Source organism: Leptonychotes weddellii, chromosome 5, assembly GCF_054177405.1.
Source record: "Leptonychotes weddellii isolate Sample4059 chromosome 5, ASM5417740v2, whole genome shotgun sequence".
Taxonomy (NCBI): Eukaryota; Metazoa; Chordata; class Mammalia; order Carnivora; family Phocidae; genus Leptonychotes; species Leptonychotes weddellii.
Window position 1 is genome coordinate 49,565,941 of NC_138373.1, and position 17,467 is coordinate 49,583,407.

Here is a 17,467-nt window from a genome sequence, read left to right on the forward strand (position 1 = left end):
CAGTCCGACCACGTTCAATGGGAGAAAGATTTTGCACAGAGAATATGAATAGACTCATACAAAATCTAAAAGTCAATCTGAGATATAGTTTTGACCTTGCAATATAGTGCAAAGATATTAAAATAAGAATAGGATTTATATATATATTCATCCTCCACTAAAACTCAACTAATTTATAAGGTTGATAAAATGAATTCATTATTTTAAGACCTAATTAGTAAATATTTTGGAGGGTAGAGTGGCAGTATCTAAAAAAGTTTAGACTATATTTTTTGGACTTAGCATTTCTACTTCTAGGATCTGTCTTATGGTAAAACTTGCACTAGTATTGAAATATATGTATATATCTACAAAACCATTATTTGGAAAGGTGCTTGAAGGAGCAAAAATTGAAACAATCCAAGAAGCCATCACTGGGGACTGGTTTAAAAGGTTTTGCTGCATTTATTCAATTGCACTACCATGTAAGTTTAAAAGAAAGAGGTAGATTTACATGCTGTGGGAGGTTATCCAAAATATATTAGGTAGAAACATATGTTGCATAACAATATGTATACTATTTTTATAAAAGTAAGAAGATATATATTTGTATATGAATAGAAAGATCTGGAAGGATACATGTTAATTGTTAACAGTGGTTATCCCTGTGGGAAAACATTGATAAGAAGGGAGAGGAATCTGGGACGCCTGGGTGGCTCAGTCGGTTAAGCGTCTGCCTTCAGCTCAGGTCATGATCCCAGTGTCCTGGGATCGAGTTCCGCATCGGGCTCCTTGTTCCGCGGGGAGCCTGCTTCTCCCTCTGCCTCTGCCTCTCTCTCTCTATCTCTCATGAATAAATAAATAAAATCTTAAAAAAAAAAAAAGAAGGGAGAGGAATCTTTTGTCATCTTTGGAACTCCTAGATGTGTGCAATGAGTGTGTGTGTGTGTATGTGTTTAAATAGAAGTATTTGAATTTATATTGCTCTTTACTTTTTATAATATATTCATATATATATATGTATATATATATATATATATATATCTCCATTAAAACACCTGAATAGATCAAAATGTTAACAGTGGTTCTCTCTGGATGGTAGGGCTAAGATTTCCTTTTAGTCTTGTGCCCTATATATTTTTATACTTTAAAATTTTCCTTAATGAATGTATTAATTTTATAATCGTAATAAATTGTTGAGTCCCTGGAGAGACATCCTTCTCTCTGGAATTTGGCTCTATCAGCCACCCCAAATGGATTAGCCTGAAAGAGTAGGATGTCCTTTACCTCATTAGGCAAAACAACACATTCTCAACATTTAGCCTGACAAAGCAGAGTGTTGTAGTTTACTGAGCATACACAGACACACTCTTCTGTCTCAGGGGGCTTGACAATATTTGTTTGGGACTATGATCATCCAATGAATCAACAGAGACTTCTTAGGCATTTGTTGCACTCAGTAGGCAAGGTGCTGCAAGGGAATGCAAGAATGAGACATGGTCCTCATTTTCAAGGTAAGGAGCAGGATCTAACTGAGCAAGAAATACCCATACAAGAAACAGCAGACAATCTCCGACACATAATCTGAAGGTTTAAACTGTGTAGCGCAGATCGACAAGCATTATAGGCATTAGGAGGAGTCACAGGAGGTGCAAGGGTTCGTGGCATTGTGGCCCACTTGCCTCATTTGACATGTGACACGCATCAGCCTCAGGGAGCTAACGGATGTTACTCAGCAGAGCTCAGATTGACTTCTGTTCCTTGTGTCTCTTCTACTACTTTCTTAATCTTGGTCCTACTAACATTTTGGGCCAGTTATTCTTTGTTGTGAGAGGCTGTCCTGTGTTTTGCAGAATGTTTAGCAGCATCCCTGGGCTCAACATGCCAGTGAAACTCTGTTGCCTACTTGTAACAGTCAATAATGTCATTGCCAAAAATCATCCCCAGTCAGGAACCAGGGTGATTTTTTATAGATTATGAGAAAAGAAGGAGCATTTAAGACAGGGGATGAGATGGTCAAATATGCCATCCATTTCGGGGGGGGCGATGCTCAGGAAATGAGACAGTCTGAGAGAACTCATGTGTATTAGTGACTACTGGAAAACGTGGTTACATAGGCAAAGTAGGATAAGACTCTGGAAATACAGATGTACCAAGATATCAAAGGAAATAAAAGGCCACTGGGATGTGTGAATAGGGAAATGTTATGATGAAATAATATTTAAGGAAGACTGGCTTGTGTGCGATATAAGGATAGATTTTACGGAGAACAGACTGGATTCAGGAAAACCAGTTGTGAACAAATAGCAATATGCTTGGCAGCTAAGTGAACGGAATTGGGGGGGTGCCAATGGTCACAGGAAGGGATGGCAATAGATTCACTATATCTTAAAGGGAATATGAACAGGACTTGGCCTTATAAGGAAGGTGAAGAAGAGCAATGAATCAAAGATGATGAAGTTTTTGATGCTGTATGACCACAAGGATGAGGCGAAAGTGACAGATATGAAAGTCAAGAAAGGAAGTCAACTTTCATTCATCAGTGATCTTGAGTGTTTTCATAATTGGAAGAAATTAAAGCCACAATGAGACATCCAAACAGACATGACCATTAGACAACTGGAGATAGAGAGCAGAGTGTGAAGATCCTCACTCTACATTTACCAGTCCCAAGTGTGGAGATAGGATCCCCAAATGGTGAGACCAATTTTGTGGATGGCCTGTAGGTTTGCAAGTCTCTCTCTCTCTCTTTTTTGCAAATATAAGTTACAGAAAATATAAAGAACCTGAACTCACAAACTTAAACCAAACCAAACCAGAAAAACCACCTATAAGGCCCACACCAGAGGTACAAAATGTTTCCAATCCTATTCATTTCTCATTTAGCCATTCCCTCCTGAAGAGCATATAGGATGCAGGCTGAGAAGACAAGATTATTTCTCTCAGGAGTTTACTTTATGTTTTCAGATATCATCATCATCCATAGGGATTTATTTACTGCCAAATTAAACTGGAGCTGTATCAGGTACTGAACAAAGATAATAATACAGATGTGGTCCCTGGCTTCTAGTCTTACTTATGCAAATAGGTATAGTATTTACAGATCAAATAAATTCTAAATAATGCAGAAATAGGAAATATGCACATTGCGTGTAAGTTGAAAGCATTGGAGAAGAAAGTGGTATTGAGGAAAGTATTTCATAATCATACAAAACAGTACCAAGGGCAATTTGGTGTAAAAATGAGGGGGTCAGGGGCCCCTGCCACCTCACTGAGTCAGGGATTCACTCCATGATCTTCAGCAAATCAGTTCAATTCTCTCTATTAAATGGCTACTGATACTATCTGTTTGAGGACACTTTCATCTATTTGCTTATTCAACAAACACTGATTGAATTTTACCTCCATATGCTGGCCTCTGTGGGTAGTTCTAGAAATACAAAAATGAAAGCAACATAACCCTTATCTTCAGAGGAAGTAGGTAAACGAACATATGGTAGGAGGGAATTGTATCAGTTAGGATGCTCTTGACTACAAGTAACAAAAGATCCAACAAAGTGTTGCTTAAATAGTAAAGATAACTCTCCCACACCAAAAAAAGCCTCAAAATAGGGTTGGTTAATTCAGTAAACCAGTGTCATCAAGAAGGACCCAGGTAGTTTCTGCCTTTCTACTCTAACGTCCTTAGAATTTTGCTTTCAGTATTTAGGCTTCATGGATACAAGCAGCTGCCACAGCTCCAGGCATCACGTCCTGAGGCAACTGATACTGAAACTGTGAGGTCTAAGAGAAGCAATGCATACATAATGCACAGGTCCTGGCACATAGAAATTTTTCAGTGGATGTTGGCTATTATTATTTTTGGAATAATGTGATACTGTTTAGCTCCTGAGGAACTGCTTGTATTAGTTTGCTAATACAAAGTATCACACTGAGTATTTTAAATAACAGAAGTTTATTGTATCACAGTTCTGGAGGCTAGAAGGTTGCCATCAAGGTGTCAGCAGGATTGGTTCTTTGTGAAGGAAGGGTCTGTTCCAACCTCTTTCCTTGGCTTGCAGATGCCCACTTCTCTCTTGGTCTCTCCACATCAACTTTTCTTTTTTTAAGTAGATTCTACGCCTAGCACAGAGCCTAACTCAGGGCTTGAACTCATGACCCTGAGAATGAGACCTAAGGTGAGATCAAGAGTCAGCTGCTTACCGACTGAGCCACCCAAGCGCCCCCACATTATCTTATTTCTTTGTGGCATTCTTTTTGTTAGGACACCAGTCATAGTAGATTAGGGGTTCATCCTATCCCAGTACTAACTGCATCTACAATGACCCAATTTCCAAATAATCTCCATTCAGAGGTAGAGGAGGGTAGGCCTTCAACATATGGTGTTTTGGGGGGGACATATCAATGTGCATATCAATGTGCTTTAGTTTCAGTGTCTTCATTTACTAGTGCTTTAAAAAAGACTGTCTTCTTAAAAGAAAGGAAATATTTCTACTTTAAGAGAGAGGAAACAAGTGGGGAAATAGGAATTTGGCTAAGCGTCCCCTGTATCAGATCTCTTTTCTAGTTAGCAAATTCTCTTTCCACATGAGTGGATTTATTATCCACTCAGAGGTGAAAGCATTGTGGGAAACCTTCCATAAACTGAGCTCTTTTTATAAAGAATTATGGAATCTTCCCCTGGTTTTATTTCCTTTACTCCTTTCCCCTCCAACTTCATCTCATTTATTTCCTTGTTCTTTCTAAGAAAAACAAAAAATCCTGTTTTATTTATTTGCATTTCTTCCCCACATGGGGGAGAAACCTAATGGACTGTGCTTGGAATTTAGACCGCAAAAGCATAATACTTTTTTTTTTTTTTACCAATTTATATATTCTCCTAGGTGCGGGAAGAATTGGTAAGCTATTAAAAGTTGAGTGAGTGTTCTCAGCTGCTTGAGGGAAACCCCAAGACCGTCTGCACGGTCTGTCCTTCTTTCATCTGGGGACACAGCAACCCTGTCCTTGGCCTGGAGGGAAGATGGATGGAAGAGAGCCCTGGATTTCATTTCTGGAGAGAAGGAGAAGCTAAGAGGGGAGCTAACAGGGACTCCCCCTCCTGTTCCTCAGCAGGACCGCAGGCTTCTTCATTACACCAAGCTGAGGGGCAGTCTGGTCTCAGCTCCTTCTAGCTACCCCTGGCTACCTCCCTCTCCCTTCCCCTTTCTTTCCCACCAGACCTACAAGTGTTTGTGAAGCAGAGCTTTTTAATTTTGTAAATCTGAGCCACCCGACCCAGAGCTGCTTCCACTAGTGCATTCCCTGCACTGGCTTGGTGAAATGAAGGGCTGGGCACTTGCCCTGTTACTCAATTAAAACAGGTTGGCTGATTATAATTGCTCACAGATGCCTTATTCACACCTATATAGGTACGATTTTTAATTTCAAGCTAAGCTTTCTTCTGAAAACCAAATTAAATACTTTTTCTTTCTTTTTTAATGCTTACCATTAATATTTTGTAAGGAGAAATGAAAAAAGTTTTAGCATCTCCAACAGTGTGTTCCATGAGTTTCCTGGTGGGAGGTGATAAAGGCATTTTTTTTAACTGACTAAAAATGGTTAGCCACAGCACCATGAAAATATCTCAGAATGTTTTAAAATGAAAAAAAAAATTCTGTGACATGGAAATAGCAATTTAGAGGGGGTCCAGGGTTCGTTGGCAGCTTTGAATGGCTGATTTTAGTCTTCTCTGGACCTCCCTCATGATTTCCACACCAATTTCCATCTACATCAAAAAAAAAAACAAAACAAAACAAAAAAAACAAGCCTCCTGAGGTACAGAGGGGAAAAAGTATGGAACCATTTGTTATTTTGGACACAGATGATTCCAACTGAGGGAGGACATTAAAATGTTTCAAGAAACACAGCCTTTGAAATACAGCAATAGATTCACATCTATAACAGACTCTTCCGTAATATAAACCCCCTCAATGGAGTGCAGAACCCTTTTGTGACTCCCTATGCTTCAGATCCCACCCCCTAGGCACCTTTTTAAGTCCTGGAATTTAGCTATAGCCTTTACTGATGCTTAACAACCACTTGCGCCACACGCAGATCGAGGCATAAAATTATGGTAGACAACATCATTCTAAAAACTTCTGCCATTTTCAACTTTCTGGAAATCCACTGCTTTGCTATCTATTCCCGGAGGAGGATTAACACTGCACTTGTAAAGTGCTTTGCGTCCCTTAACAGGAGGATTGCGGGTGATGTGGCTGGAAACCAAAAATAATGTAACCTAATTTGCAGGTCCAGAAAGGAGGTGCGATGAAGGAGACTTAATTATTATTTACTGTTACTTCAAATAATACTGAATGAAAATGTGTCTTCCATGATGCCAGGTACTAATTACCCGAATTATTTTGTTAATATGCAGATTTTTCACGACCATCTCTCTGCCACCCTTGTCTCTCTCTCTCTCATTTGTTATTCTAGTAGTGCTAGGCTTCTCATGCCCACAAACCAGCCTCCTCAACAGTTTCCACTCGAACATCTTTCTAGATGCTTATTCATTCTGGTCGTTCTTTATTTTTCATTTACTCCTGCTCCCCCTTACTTAGGAAGAGCTGCTCAGGGCTGGTAACCTTCTCTTGGAGGAGAGGGAGGGTGCCAAGGGCTGGAGGAGAGTGCAGGAAAGGCAGAGCTAGAATAAGATGTATTTAAGCTAGGTCTAAGGTTTAGGCCATCCTGCAATGAAAAAAGAGCAATGAGCTGAGATAGGCAAACCTACCATTGAGCACTACCATAGTATGCTGCGATGACTTAAATCTAGGCAAAACAACACACAAAGATCCAGGCACTATTAGGTGCCTGGTAAAATGAGAGACAGTTCCCTGTGTCTTCAGGAAGTTAATCTCATCCCGACATAAACAGGCTGGCCTAGAGAGATCTGCTGACAGTATGTGCCTCTGTGAAATTGGGTTAGATAGATGTTTACTCAAATATAGTTCTCTGCTTTAGGCAGTCTTCAAAATGTGTATGAACCACCAATTCCATTTCCCCAGCGCTTGATTGTACTTGATCTTTCTCTACATTTTTCCAACCAACCATGCTCATCTTTGGAAGAGATTGGCTCATTTTTCTCAGATCACTAAGGAAGGGAGTTTATTGTTGCTTTTTGGGGTTATCCCACCCTTGCCCCCAACAAATCTCTGGGATTATCCAAATAAATACTGTTATATCATATTCCAGATATGGGGGCTTTTGCCACGTGGCCTTTGAGCCAGCTGTGATTTGACCTGGGGAGTTTACCTCCAGATGTGGTGTGGAACTGAGTTTTGTAGTACGACAGAGTCAACTGCTACATCACGTTCTTAGGCTACTGACGATTTGCCTTTGGTAACTCTAAGCACTGCACACACATCGGAGTCCGAAATCACTCCATCATTCTCACTCTTTGGAGGAGGGGCATGAGGGGCACTTATGTGTGGTGATTATGCAATTTTTGTGGACAGACCACATTAGCACATCATCTGTCAGTTTGTGTCTAGTCTTCTCTTTTCGTATTTTATTTCATGATCCCTGAATTATGTCTGGACGTCCAGATTCTTGTGCTGATTTGGCAGCTAATTTGCTGCAAGACTTGAATTTCTGGGGTCAATTGACTTCTCTAGGTTTCACTTTTCTCATCTGCCAAATGCAGGGGTTGGACAAGATGGTCTCCAAAAACCTTGCCTGAATGAGTCCTCCAAGGTTCTCTGACATCCTGTTTTCATGCTATGATTTTTTTTTAAGAGGAGGGGGCATACAGATTAGATGGCAATATTTTATTTCCCAAAAGCTTTGATCAAACTAAGTCGGCTGAGTGAGGAACTGGTATCTCTCCACTCTCGTCTCCATATAAAATGGCATAAGTTGCTAACTATATGCAAGGAAGCATTTCTTGAGAAAATGTGAAAAATGTAAATGTGGTTAGAACTCTTGTACGATGCATACATATGATCTCTACTTTATAAAGTTGGTGATCTCTGTTCTCTTGCAGCCAGAAATCATCAAGAAAAAAAAAAAGTCAATGAGCAGCTAGAAGGGCTGTGATGGTGCTCTTTGAAGAGTATAATGGCAAAAAGTTACAACAGAAATATCATTAGTTGATTGAGGGTGATGATTTGGTGCCTAGTCTTGTTCTGGTGTCATTATATAGCCCTGAGTTATGACAGTTTGCTAAATGGTGGTGCAATGGAAAACCTAATTTGTGCTAATTGCTCTTCATGGCAAAATAAAGTTTATTAAGTTATTTAAAAGTTAGTGGTCAAAACAATCAGGTTCAATACCACCTTCTCAACTTTGGGTTTCCTATTAAAGACTTTTTCAGAATGGAAAATGTAATGGAATAGAATGGCCGCCATTTTGCTAAGACCAGCAAAATAAATATTGGTATTGTTAACCTTTGGCATCCACATAGCAAAGTGGCCTGATAAAGCTCATCACCCAGGTACTGCTGTGCCAAGGCAGTCTGATACATCTATTTTCCACTTTTCCAAAGTGGTCTTCTAAATATCTACATCAGGTCATACGAATTCTCTACTTCAAATCCTTCTATGGATTCCCTTTGGGCTCATAATGAAATAAACACCCCATAAGATGGTTGAAAACGCCCTGTGTTTATTTACTGTTGTGTTTCCAGTGCTGGGACAGTATAAGGCATATAGTATATATTTGATGGACACTTGCTGAATTAATGAAAATCCTGTGTGATCTGGTCCCTGTTCATCTCTCCTACCGCTTTGTTCATCTCCAGCCACTGTGGCCTTCCTACAGTCTGAGAAATGTACCGAGTCCCTGTTCCGCACAAGGCTTCACCTTGAGCCCCCTTTCCTTTGTCTGGTTAAATTCTACCATCTTCCAGATAAAACATCATTCTTTCAGGCTTTTGGTAATCTTATTTGGCCCCTTGTATTATTGTTTCTTATAGCACCAAATTCTTCTATTTCAGAGGATTATCAAGTTTCTAATTATATAATTATTTGTGTGAATATTAATTTATAATTTCTCCCATTAGACTTGATGATTAATTTCCAGGGATTGTGTCTGCATTAAAACTGTATATTCTATAACTAATACAGTTTATACATAATGCATGCCCAATAAATCCTTATTTTAAAACTTATTTTAGAGAAACCATTGGCATGTTAAAATTAAATTTTTATTTACTTATTCTAAATATTTAATACATGTAGATAGTTTTAAAAAGAGTAGACAGTGAAAAGGAAGTCCCCAGTTTCTATCCCCAGAAGCAACCTCTGCTGTGTTTTATATATATCTCCTTCCAGAGATAATCTGTGAGAATGAGCACATATTCCATATATATCCAATAAATGTCCTTTGAGGAATGAATTAATGAATCACTTCTATTATCACAAACCCATTGTGAAAGTTTTTTAGGGTGAGAACTTTTCATTCCGTGCATAAAACTGTATTAAATAAGCCTCAGCTAGGCAACAAAGAAAAAAATAATTTAGCAAGCTCAGAAAAAAACCTTTTCATATTGATTCTTTTTGTCTTTGTTTATAGCTCTGGATTAGAAAATAAGCATGAATACAGAATGTCACTCAACACCTATAAAGAAACGAGATTTCTTTAATGAGGTAACCAAAAAAGTTTTCCTTTCCTCAAAAGAGATAATGATATTTTTAGCCTTTTTTGCAGCAGAAGCTACCTGATGAAATAGGAATCATTCAGGTTCTTAATTGGGGGAACTGGGTGCACAGTCAGGAATGAGGTAAGGAGTCTCCCTAAAGCACTCCTGGGACTCGTAGTCAGGCTGATACCTAGACCCTAGGATGTTGGTCACACCTAGTTCTGGGTCAGCCAACAATGGAATGAAAACCACACACAGTCCTAGCTTGCTCTGGTTTCTCCATTCCTATCAGTGGGGCAATCACTGCTGGCCTCACATTCTCTTCTCTGGTCCTCAGTGGCCTCTTCCAGAAAAGCAGCCCAGGTCTGTTCTGAGCTGGTTCCAGACACCTACATTCATTTCCTAGGGCTGCTGCAGCAAAATGCCACCAACTCGGTGGCTTAAACCAACAGAAATCGCTCTCTCACCATTCGGGAGGTAAGAAGTCCAAAATCAAGGTGTCAGCAGGGCCACATGCCATCTGAAGGCTCTAGGGAACATTCCTTCCTCACCTTTTCCAGTTTTTGATGCAAGGCAAGGGATGCCAGCAATCTTTGGCATTCTTTGCCTTGCAGCTGTATCACTCCAATCTCTGCCTCCATTGTCACATGGCCTTTGCCCACGTATGATCCCCTCCAGGGTCATTACATGGCTTTTTCATAAGGACACCATTGGATTTAGGGCACACCTACCTCATCTAGTAGGACTTCGTTTTAACTTAATTACATCTGCAAAGGCTGTATTTCCAAATACTGTCACAGTGTAAAGCTCCAGGTGGACATGGATCTTTGGGGGGACACTCTACAGTCCAGCTTAGTACCCAAGGCAGATGACCTGTGACCGAGGGTAGCTGAAGCCAGCACCCAAAGGACAAATACGGTGGCTCCCTCTGACCACAGCTTCTTCCCAGCCCACGGAACCTGAGCTTCTTCATGCGTGTCCCCCACGCACCTACAATTGAAATCACCACGTTCTCACACTGCTTATTTTTAGATCAAGTGTGGTTTTTACTGTCTTTCACCCAAATCTTTTCCATTGCTGATCCTTACAAAACGGCAACAGCAAAGCTTCATCCTACACTGGAGTTTTAAATGGTTGGACAATCTTGGAGCTAAGACCTCGTCTCTAAGCAGGGCCTCCCGTGATGGAAACATTGGTCTCGCACTGCATTGTGATTTAAGAAGTGGCTCTTTGTTAAAATCCTGGTTGCACAAGTGACAAATACACCAGCCCACACAAGCAGCGAGACTGCCCGCCTGGGATGGCAGGGATATTTTGGGTGGTACTCTGGGGGAGTTATGAATGGATTGGGCTGCTTTCCCTACTTTCGACTGTTAGCCAGTGGAAGCTGCTTTCCTCCCGGGGCAAGAATGAGCCAGTTTTACTGACAACACTCATACACAGAAAACACCAATTTCAGAGCACCAGCAGGCAGTAGAAGCATCAAGAAGATGGCACATCTGGAGACAGAGAAAGTTGGTCCTGTGAATGTGGACACTGGGATGCTTCCTGAGGTGGGAGAGCAGAATCCCTGACCTCAAGGAGCTGTGTGTCCTGTCAGCTCCATAACCAACAGCTTGTTCTACTCTTATACAAGGAGCTGACATGATCTGTAAGTAGTAGGTAATGAGCAACTTTCCTAAGTAGATGCCTTTCCTGATAACACTACATTCTTACCCAGTGCTGTTTCCTTCATTCTCTCCCCATTGCTGGCCCTGCGAACTTATGAGACGTATTGCCTGATTCTTCAGAAAGTCTCTAAATATCCCATTATGAGACATGACCTCTCCATTTATAAAATTAGTATAAAAGCTTACATAAAACAGCCACAAGCTGTTTGAACTACCCCGTGGAAATAGCATTCATTCGTCCAACAATATCTGAATGCCCAAGAGGCTCTAGGTCCTCTGCTAGGTAGGAGGGCAACAAGGTGAATAGAAGTGGGGGGCGGGGGGTCTCTCCTCGGTGTCTGAGCTGCTACAAAGGCGCAGGTGGTCTGATCATGCCAGGCCAAAACTGCTTGAAAATGAAACCCAAAGAAACTTGCCACCTGTTTCAGGAGGTGTCATGGGAGAGAATCCCCTTTGGCGTAAACTAGTTCCTCATGGAACAGTATGTGAAATGCTGCTTTTCTGGACGAGATAAGAAAAGGCCAGAGCTTTTCTCAGGAGTGGGGCTTATCTGTTTCGGTCAATACCTCTCTTGGTCATGAGAGAGATGCTGTCACCTTACTAAGCACGGAGAACAGAGAGAGTGGAAACCAGAAGTCAGCATTTAGAGAAGTGGGATAGCACTTCACTAACCTTGCTGATATCATGTACTCACTTCAATGTGTTAATGGAATGACCATTTCAAGAAACCAGAAGCAGACATTCCAATCTGAGGGATGAGGTAAAGGCAAACCGTTGCCTTTTAGAGAGACTAAGGGAGTCTCGCTTGACAGAGAGAGTGACGTCAGATGGAGAAAAGGATGTCTGCTCTAGGAATCAAAAGAATCTTGTCCTACAGCCTTGCTCCACCACTCACTAGAGCTTTGGGCCTTTAGGAAAGCTCTCTCATTTCTCTGAGGTTACATTTCCTATAGCATGACATATCCAGTGAGTAAGAGTAAAAAAAAAAACCAAAAACCCACAGTGTCCGAGACACGGAAATCCCTCAAGAAATAAGTGCTAATAGTCACATAAAATAAATTCAGGAGGAAACCAGGCAATGGTAACTTACCACATTCTATTATGTATGAAATCAACATGAGGTAAGAGGCAATACCACAAAATATTTATATGCAGTACTAACACAAATCTGACATTTCTAAAGACCAGAGGGGTCTCCTATTATTATTGACGGAATGATGAATGACACACATCCACATATATGCATTTTATATATATGTATATACACACACATATATGTATATGTAGATATATGCATGTATATAAAGAGAAATGACACATACACATAGACTAAATGTACATATGTACACATATAGTATAATCTTATGATATTAAGGATGAAGAAATATACACATGAATGATTAATGCCTAATTTGAGGTCACAAAGTGTCCAGGATACAACAGGGACCAGTAGTACTTTGGCTGCAGGTTCTGCTGTCTTTAAACATCCCTTCCCAGAGAAGTGTATTTGGATGACCAACCACAGGTTCTTTTGAAATTGACTCACATTGACCAGAGCACTTGGATTTTGCTTTGGGGCCTTTCCTCTGGGTGTCTTAACAGGCAAATTAAATGTAAAGTCATAACAGGATGCCCTTCTGGTTCAAGCTGCTACAGAAATCAATGGTTATTTGAAGAACGTTTTAAATAATCAAGTATGTAACAGCTGGGTCCTCAAAAGAGAAACCAAAAATTCAGGTAAAAGTTTGTTTTAACTTCTACAGGGTTGAATAAAGTCTCACTATAGGATTCAGAGATTATTTTTCTGTTATGCAAATTTGAGAAAAATAAATAAAATGGACTCAAAGTATGAAATAGAAAACTCTACAGGAATGTATAAGATTATTCCCTTCCTTCTTCCTTAGTGTTAGCTTTATATTATCCAAATGACAATAGTATTGAATTCAATTAAACACTTACAGAGCTCCTAATGTATACCAGGCCATCGGGCTAAGTGCTGGGGATATAATAGCTAATAGAAAAATCAGGGCACTTTTTGTGAAGGGCTACATGGTAAATATATTTGGCTTTTGTCACAATTGGCTAGTATAGCAGCACAAAAGAAGCCTCATGGAGGCTGAGCAGGGAGTCTGCCCTGGAGATCATGACCTGAGCCCAAAGCAGAAGCTTAATCGGCTGAGGCATCCAGGCGCCCCAAAATGAACTGCAATTTAAAACAGGGTGATCAAAGCAGGCCTTATTGAGAAGGTGACTTTTTAATAAAGATTTAAAGTTGGTGAAAAAGTTACAACTGGGAGATCATTCTGCGAAAAAGATGGAAGGCACAAGAGCCCGCAAGTGAGAAGAACCTGGAGGCCAGGGAGGCTGGAATAAGGCACGTGAGAAAAGCAGAAGAGGAAAGGCAGATCACACATGGTCTTGCAGACCGTGCTTACTGGGAGACACCAAGGGAATATTCTGAGCAGAACGGTGTTCTGATTTCTGTGTCAAAAGGATCACTGCTGAACAGAACTTGTCAGAGAGCAAGAGCAAGAGCAAAAGCAGGGAGCCCACCTGGAGGATATTGTAATAATCCAGGTGAGAAGTTGGAGTCCCTGGACCAAGATGGAGGAAGATGCTGTGAAGTCTGCAGTCCTGGTTACATTTTGAGGGCAGAGCCCAGAACAATTTCTGAAGCGTACATGTGGGATATTTTGATTATAAAGTTTGGTTGGAAACTTGACTGTTAAAAACTTAACTTGCAATTCAGTACAATGAACAAGTTATTTCATACATAAACATGAGTATAAGTAAAAACATAGAAAGTTAGGGTTAACTTCTATATTTCCAGCAATTAATAGTGACACAATGACTAAGAAAACCCAATTCCTCCTAGAGTCATATAATTTTCCTTCTATAGCTACTCCAAATTATCATAGTGAGGATTCACCTATGTTAAGTGGTTTCTAAGTAGTGTCTATTCAACAGCATAAAAGTGATGTGACTCTAGGCCAGTTGCTTGATCCTACAGAGAATACAACCCAACATGAGTCCCACCAGTTTTAAGTGTGGTGCCATGCTTAATGAAAAAGCGGTTCTGTGTCAAATGTCCCTGCATACCTTAGCTCCTTCTCAGAGATTCAAAATGCACAGTAGGAGGGTCAAGTCTCTGTAACCCTGAAGGAAAAAAACTTCTTTAACCACGAATCTCTCTCTTCGACCTTATCCCTTTCCGCCTGCTTTCACCTTTTCTACATGTTCCTATCTTAACCAGAAAAAAAATTCAATGGACTCATGATAAACAGAATATTTAGCTTCTAGCCAAGAAAGAGAAACACTGCTCTTCTAGATCAAAGATTCGTTATACGACTTATTCCTAAACACTCCTGTCCTGCTTGTCCCACAAAGTAGCTGCAAGGACCAAATGCAGTTATATACATTTTGCACACTATCTAAGGTATCCAGCGCGTGGCAAAAGAGAAGTCGAAGGAAAGATATTAAAAAATATCCATGGGTTCACATACAGTCTTTACAGTATTGAAGTAGAGGCTACCTTGAGAGACTGCAAGGCATTTCCCAGTGACAAATAATCTCATCATTGCACTAAAAAGGTCAGGTTATTTTTGTTAAAAAGCTACCTTTTGGGGAGACTGACATCACCAAGATGGCAACATAGATTGTTCCTGACATTGCTCCCCTTCACAAGAACAACTACTGTTCCTATACAAGACACCAGAGAAAAACCCAAGAGCAGACAAAATTGATTTTAAACTAAAAATGGTAAAAAGAGAGAAAAAAAAGTCATCATAAAATTATAAAGGGGTCAATCCATCACAAAGATTTAACAAATGTAAACATCTGTACACCCAACAATGGAGCACCTAAATATATAAAGCAAAAACTAACAGAGCTAAAAGGAAAAAAAAACAGCAATACAATAATATTTGGGGATTTTAATACTGCACTCTTAACAATGGATAGATCATTCAGACAGAATCAATAAGGTAACAACAGGTTTGAACAATACTATAAACCAAATGGACCTAAAAAACATATACAGAACATTTTATCAGTCAACAGCAGAGTACACATTCTTCCTAAGTGCACATGGAACATTTTCTAGGATAAACCATGTGTTAGGCAACCAAAAAAAAGTCTCAAGTCTTAGCAAATTAAAGAAGACTAAAATCATACCAATTATCTTCTCTGACCATAAGTATGAAATTAGAAATAACAGGAAAACCGGGAAACGCATATGTAAATGGAAGTTAACACTCTCCTAAACAATTGATGGGTCAAAGGGGAAATAAAGTATTTTGAGACAAATGAAAATGGAAACACAACATACCAAAATTTATGAGATGCAGCAAAACCAGATCTAAGGGGGAAGTACATAGAAATAAATGCCTACATTGAGAAAGTTCTCAAATAAAGCACCTAACTCTATACCTCAAGGAACTAGAAAAACAAGAACTAATCCCAAAGTTAGCAGAAGAAAGGAAATAATAAAGATTAGAGCAGAAATAAATGAAATACAGAACAGCAGAGCAATAGAAAAACTAAACTTACAGTTAAAAAACAAAAGCCCTAGAGTTGGTTCTTTGTAAAGATAAATTTGACAAACCTGTAGCTAGGTAACCAGGAAGAACCAAAGAACCCAAATCAGCAAAATTGTAAATGAGAGACATTGCAACTGAAACCACAAAAATACAAAATATCATAAGGAGCTACTATGAACTATATGCCAACTAATAAATTAGACAACCCAGAAGAAATGGAAAAATTCTCAGAAAAATGCAGCCTACCATGACTGAATCAGGAAGAAATATAAAACTTAAAGAGACCAATTACTAGCAAGGAGATTGAATCAGTAATCAAAAATCTCACAAAGAAGGGATGCCTGGGTGGCTTAGTTGGTTAAGCATCTGCCTTTGGCTCAGGTCATGATCCCAGGGTCCAGGGATCGAGTCCCGCATCAGGCTCAGCGGGGAGCCTGCTTCTCCCTCTGCCTGCAGCTCCCCCTGCTTGTGCTCTCTCTTTCTCTCTCTGACAAATAAATAAAATCTTAAAAAAAAAAAAATCTTACAAAGAAAAGTCCAACACCTGATAGCTTTGCTGGAATTTTACCAAACTCTTAAAGAAGAATTAACACTAATCCTTCTCAAACTCTTCCAAAAAAATCAAAGAGGAGGGAGTACTCCCAAACTCATTTTACTAGGCCAGCAATACCCTGATAACAAAGCCAGAAAGGACACTACAAGAAAACTATAAGCCCATATCTCTGGATGAAAATGGATGAAAAAATTCTCAATAAAATACTAGCAAACTAAATTCAGCTGCACATTAAAAGGATCATCACTGTGATCAAGTGGGATATATCCTTGGGATGCAAGGATGGTTCAACATACACAAATCAATAAATATATCATATTAATAGAATGAAAGAAAAAATATAATCATCTCAATAGACACAAAAAAGCATTTGACAAGATTCAACATCCAATCATGATAAAAACTCTTAACAAATTAGGTATAGAAAGAACGTCCTCAACATAATAATGGGCATATATGAAAAACCTACAGCTAACATCATACTCAATGGTAGAAGGTTAAAAGCTTTTTCTCTAAGATTAAGAACAAGTCAAGTGTACTCACTCTTACCACTTATATTCAACATAGTACTGGAAGTCCTAGTCAGAGCAATCAGGCAAAAGAAATAAAAGGCATCAATATTGAAAAGGAAGAAGTAAAACTGGCTCTCATTATAGATGACATGATTTTCTATATAGAATACCCTAAAAACTTATCCAAAATACTGTTAGTTCTAATCAATGAATTCAGTAAGGTTGCAGGATACAAAATTAACATGCAAAATCAGTCGTGTTTCTATACTCTAACAACAAATTTTCTGAAAAAAAATTAAAGATATTGATCCCATTTACAATAGCATCAAAAACAATACCAAGGAATAAATTTAACTAAGGATATGAAACATTTCGACTCTGAAAACTACAAGACATTGAAGAAAAAAATCTAAGAAGACACAGATAAAAGTAAAAGTATCTCATGTTCATGGACTGAAATAATTTTTATTGTTTAAATGTCCATACTACCAAAAGCCATCTATAGATTCAATGCAATTCCTACCAGGATTCCAAGGACATTTTTTACAGAAGCAGAAAAAAAAAACCAATCATAAAATATATATGGAACCACAAGACCC